The sequence below is a fragment of the Mus pahari genome, chromosome 2 (assembly GCF_900095145.1).
Source record: "Mus pahari chromosome 2, PAHARI_EIJ_v1.1, whole genome shotgun sequence".
NCBI classification, from domain to species: Eukaryota; Metazoa; Chordata; class Mammalia; order Rodentia; family Muridae; genus Mus; species Mus pahari.
The window spans coordinates 50,883,839-50,889,550 of NC_034591.1; the positions used below are offsets into that span (position 1 = coordinate 50,883,839).

The following is a 5,712-nucleotide window of genomic DNA, read 5'->3' on the forward strand; positions in this document are numbered from 1 at the left end:
GCTCTGGCTGTCCTGGAGCTCACTTGGTAGACCAGGCTGGCCTCGAACTCAGAAATCCGCCTGCCTCTGCCTCCCGAGTGCTGGGATTGAAGGCGTGCGCCACCACGCCCGGCGGATTATTTTTTAATGTATGTAAGTGCATGCCTGTGTAGGTATGTACGCCATGTGTGTGCAGGTGCCCACAGAGGACAGAGAGGGGGCCTAGATCTCTGGAGTTGTGAAACACTGCATATGGGTGGGGGGAACCCAACCTGGATCTTATGCAAGAGCAGCATGTGCTCTTATGCACTGAGCTACTATCCAGCCCTAAGACTTTGAAAAGTGATAGAGTGTGTATACTAGCTATTAAATATCATCCAACTTTTTTCTTTCAGTATCACCCCTCCCCCACTTTATAGACAGGGTCGCAACTATGTAGCCCTCCCTGGCTGACCTGGAACTCACTATGTAGATCAGGCTAACACTGAACTCATGAACTCACAGCGATCCACTTGCTTCTAACCCAGCAAGTGCTTAGATTAAAGATATGCATCACCACACCATGCCCAATGTAGCCTTTTAAATGACTGCCAGTAATAATTTAAAATTACAATGACCTATATATTCCCTACTTTAAAATTTTTTTATTATGAACACTATTTTTTTAGTATAATTGACAAAATTGATGCTTTTTTTTAACCTATCTCTCCTAAATAGAATGAAAGAATATTTATTTTAGTTTCTGATAGACCCCAGGTGCCTAGAACATTTCACTGAAACATAGTGGTCCTTAATACCATAATCCTATAGTTCCAGGTAAGATTTGGGTTAAACATTAAATGAATTAGGGCTGGTGAGTGGTTAAGAGCATGTCCTTGCATAGGACCTCAGTTCAGTTCCTAGCATAAATGGCAGGCAATTCAAACTTGTCTCTAACTTTGACTCCAGAAGACCTGATGCTCTCTGGCTCCCATGGGCACCTGTACACACATCATGCACAGACACACACACACACACATGCATACAGAATAAAACTAATTAAAAATAGTGAATGCTGTCTTCTGGCCCCTCTTCTGGCTTCTATGGATACACACAATACAACTGATTAGAAATAATAAATATATTGAAATGGAATGCATGTGTAACGATGACTCATAAGATTGTATGGGTTAGTGGCATAGCTGCCATCCTCACTGTGTAAGCAGACACTGTGATAGTCTCTTAAGGGTGACACTGATCTATACTCTCTTACAACGCAGTCCTTTGTTATTTGGGGAAGGGATGATCACACTGTTTAGGAGTAAACAAAATCAGAGTCTGCTTGGAGATTAATTTCCAAAGAGCTTTTTGACAGGTATGTGATATGCTGAAGGTCTTCTCCCAGGTGTTCTCAGAAGTTGAATGTTCATAATCACCTTCCTACAATATTGCTTAAGAAATTCATCAGCAAATTCTTTGTTCCCCAAATTCTCTAAAGTTAAACTTCAATCAAAGCATAGGTCAATTATTTGAATTAGTGACTTTGATGGACTCTTATTTAATTGGGCTCTGAGGCACCATGAATTACCACTATCTGTCATGACAGGAGTTATAGCCTATCATCAGGATAGAGAACTAATAACATCTATTGTAGGGCAGGTAGGCAGCTATGCTCAACATATGAGGCCAGTTGCTCATCTTCAGCATGGGACAGATAAGTAAATGACTCTACAGAGGCCCAGGTCCTGATTCAAATAGGTGCCAGAGATCTAGGATTCAAGCCGTCCATTCCCAGAGGCTATGGTTTTTCTAGTATCTCCTTTTAAGACTCCACTTCCTCCTGCATAATATGTAGCAACACTATTTATGTATAGAGTTGCTGTGACAATTAAGTATATGTAAGGCAGAGTTCTCAGCAGATGACAGCATTCACTATGGCTGTAGTTTAGGAATGATAATGAGTCTTTTCCCCTGGGGAACAATCATGAAACCTCTCCAGAGAGGGAAAAAACCCTTACTTGGTGGATGACAGAACTGGGTTCTGCAGAGGTGGGTGAACTGAAATAATCATGTTTAAAATTCCATCTTTTAAAAAGGTTGAAACCCTGACTTATGAGTTGACCTCATAGACTTCCATTTTCAAGCTTGGGAAATTTGACCATGAAAATGTTTGTCTGGCTGTATAAAATATAGGGCTTGGAGGGTGGGGATCTGGAGAGATGGCTCAGTGATTAAGAGCACTGGCTGCTCTTACAGAGGACCTGGGTTCAATTCCTAGCACCCACATGATAGCTCACAACTGTCTGTAACTCCAGTTCCAGGGGATCTGACACCTTCAAATGGACCTATATGTAGGCAAAACATCAAATGAAATAATTGAAAATGAATACATTAAAAAATATATATAGGGCTTGAGACACAGCTCATAGTAGTGTCCTTGCCTAGCATGGACCCGAGTTCAGCCTCTAGCACCCAAAAGAAAAATGGTTGCACTAACATGATCATTTAAGTGATTTTTTTAAAAACGAGGGGAGAGAAAAGAACCAGAGTTGGGACAACAAAACAAACCTTTACAGAAAAATGACAGCTAATAAATTCTGAAGATATAGTGAAGCTTGAAAAAAGATTCCTGGGCTGGAGAGATGGCTCACTTGGTAAAATGTTTGTCATGTAAGCCTGAATTTGACCCTCAAGAACTCGCCTGAAAAGGCTGATGTGGCGGCACAGGCCTGTGATCCCAGTGCTGGGAAGGTTGAATCAGTTATGCTTTTTATTTTATTTTTTTTAAACAAAGCACCTGTTTTTTTAATTAGTTACATTTATTTATTCTGTGTGCACATGCCACAGTATGTGTGTGGAGGTCATAGGACAACCTGTGGGTATTGTTTCTCTCCTTCCACCATGTGAGTCCTAGGTATTGAACTCAGCTCATCAAGCTGGGTGAAAGGTGCCTATACCCACTGAGTGTTTTCACTGGTCCCTTGTTACTTTCTTTTGCCAACTGTTCAAGTGGCAGAACCAGGTCTAAGGCAAGGTCTCAGCAGACCTTCCACATTCCTTTGGCCATGCCTTCTAGATGTACAGACTAAGGAAACTGGTCCTAATGGATGTCACCCTCAATGTTGAACTGAGTGTGAAATGTCCCCCAGAGGTTCATGTTTAGACACTTGGTTCCCAGCAGGTGCTACTATTTTGGAAGGTTGTAAAACTTTCAGGAGGTATAGCCAGCTTAGAGGAAATGGCCAACTGGGGGTTGGGGGTGAGGGTTGGGGTTTTATATTCATACCATGTCTTCTGTCTGTTCCATGTTTTTTCATTCTGCCAAGTTGTGAGGAAGTGAATAGTCCCAGCCGCACAGCTATCATGGAACCACTGCTGCCCTGTATTCCTCCCATGGTGAACTGGATTCCTTTAAACTGTGATCTTCTCTCAAGTGGCTTCCTGTCAGGTCGAAACAAGAAAAGCAACAAATACACTTGCAATACCAGAGAGAATCAGTGATCAGGAGAGCACAGCCCACGCCACAGAACGATCTAGACAATGATTCCTAATCTCATGCCATTGAATTTTAGCAGGCCGTTTGTTATGCAGCAATGGACGCCTATGTCAGCGTCCTGCAAAACTAAGTGGGAAGACTGGTTAGACAGGCTACATCCGGGTTTTTCAATTCTTGTCATCACTTGGCTTTTTAGAGCAGGTATGAGGGCCAGGGAACTATTGGATATTCGGCAGGTATTGTTGGCTGTAGACACTACATGCCTACTATTGACTGGATGCAGTTTATCAGTAAAAACTTGCTGTGCTAGAAGCTTAGTGTTCAGTGTGGCAAAGTTGGAAGATGGAGAACTTCTTAGAGGTCCTGCCTACTGGTAGGTGGTGAAGTCACCAGCCCTGCCCTTGGGATGAACACAATTCTTTAGGAACTCACAAATTCAGTTCTCACAAGTATGGATTGTTACTGAGAGCCAAGTGATTCAGCCTTTCTGCATATTGGATTCCTTTCTGTTTCTCTGCCATGTTGGAATGCAATGGGGTGGGGGGATTTGTCAAAGGTCAAACAGATATGATCACCTGATCATGAACTTTCAGTCTCCAAAACTATGAATCAAATAAGCTTCATTGTAAAGTGTCCAACCTCCTGTATCTTGTTATTGTGACAGAAGATGAATTAATGCAATGCCAGAAGCAGCACCCCATAATCAAAAGTATCTGTAGATACTGCTAAATGTCCATCTTGGGACACTGTACTTGAGAAAAAGAATGAAATGCAATGGTAAGGTCTCAGACCAGGGGCTAGGAGATCTAACTCATTTGGTAGAGTGCGTGCCTAACATGCACACAATCCTGGCCTCCCTCCCAGGAGGATCTAAACTGAGGAGGATCAGGAGTTCCAGGTCATCCTTGGCTTCATAGAGGATTCACAGTCAGCCTGGGGTATGTAAGACCTTGTTAAAAGCAAGCAAGCAAATGAGAGAGAGAGAGAGAGAGAGAGAGAGAGAGATATTTTAATATATTTGGAACAATGGGAAAGATTCTTATATAAGGCATTTAGACAATTGTAGACATTTCAATATGAACTTAAAGATATTATTAAATTATTGCTAATTTTCCCCAGCCTAAAATGGTATTATAGTTATATTGGATGCCCTTATTCTTTGAAAGCATATGCTGGATTATTTTAAGTGAGATGTCAATTAAGAAATTCTAATATTCAACTTACTTTCAAATGCTTCAATGGATAAACATGCCAATTCACAGGAAAGGTGAAGAGAATATAAACAATAACTGAACAGAGTTGAAAAGCATAGGTAATTAATTGTATTTCTTAAAACTTTGTGTGTTTTTAAATATTCAAAATAAAAGGCTGGGGTTGAGGAGTCATCTCTACTTCATGAGCCTGTACTAACCTAATACATTAGGAGCAGGCTGCCTTAAATGAATCTGAGGTCCCTTTTGGGGTTGCCTGGTCAATGAGCTAGCTCAAACCATGTATGTGAGGCTGGTCTGAGGCTTGGGGAAAGCTGTGTGTACCTGGAGAACAGCGAATAAACTGAGTTTCCACTGGCTTCCTTTCCTTTATAAAGCATCCCACCAAAAGTCTAGGTGCCGTGTGAGAGAGTGAGTGCCTTGGAGCCCTGACAGCTGCATCAACTACTCCCTCATTCCCAAGCCAATGGAGTGAGCCCCAGCCATCTGGTTCCATTTGCCGACCCTCCATTTCCCAAGAGAGAGAGCTGTCCCTCCCTGAGTGTGTTAGTAAACAGAGTCTCATCTCATCTGTTCAGGTCAGACCCTGGTCTCTTCCTGCTTTCTGCCTCTACCCTGCCTCTGAAATCTAACACTGGGCAGTGTTATGTGGGTTTTTAAGGCAACTCTGGTAAACAGGTACCAAAACTCCAGGCTGCTTGGGGCTGACATAGTCAGATTATCCCTTTCCCTGAGCAGGTGGCCCTCACTCTAGTGCATATAAAAGAAGAGACAGGAGTCCTTTAAACGAGACACAAACCACTCTCTGCTCAGATAATTGCCTAAGGAACAGTGGATGATGGGTTCTCTGCATCTTCAGTTCTCTCAATGATACTGGCTTTGTAAATGTTTTCTTCCCACATTGTAAAACCAAATTCTGTGTGTGTGTGTGTGTGTGTGTGTGTGTGTGTGTGAGAGAGAGAGAGAGAGAGAGAGAGAGAGAGAGAGAGAGCGCAAGCGAGCACACGTGAGCAGGGAGATCAGAGTCCTCATTGATGACTTCCATTT

At 42.4% G+C, this 5,712-nt stretch overlaps 1 protein-coding gene and 1 long non-coding RNA gene across 17 annotated transcripts in view; one reads left to right on the plus strand and one right to left on the minus strand.

Moving 5' to 3' along the window:
• Positions 1–5,618, plus strand: part of LOC115063394 — a 169,323-nt gene extending 163,705 nt beyond the window's left edge. For all 15 annotated transcript variants that reach the window (XR_003843236.1, XR_003843237.1, XR_003843241.1 and 12 more), the window contains one exon: positions 3,285–5,618. The gene's annotated coding sequence lies outside the window, so the exon portion shown is untranslated. The remainder of the gene's footprint in view (positions 1–3,284) is intronic.
• Positions 1–5,712, minus strand: part of LOC110313691 — a 30,291-nt gene that overhangs the window by 9,123 nt on the left and 15,456 nt on the right. For both annotated transcript variants that reach the window (XR_003843259.1, XR_003843258.1), the window contains one exon: positions 3,245–3,399. This is a non-coding gene — a long non-coding RNA (uncharacterized LOC110313691). The remainder of the gene's footprint in view (positions 1–3,244; positions 3,400–5,712) is intronic.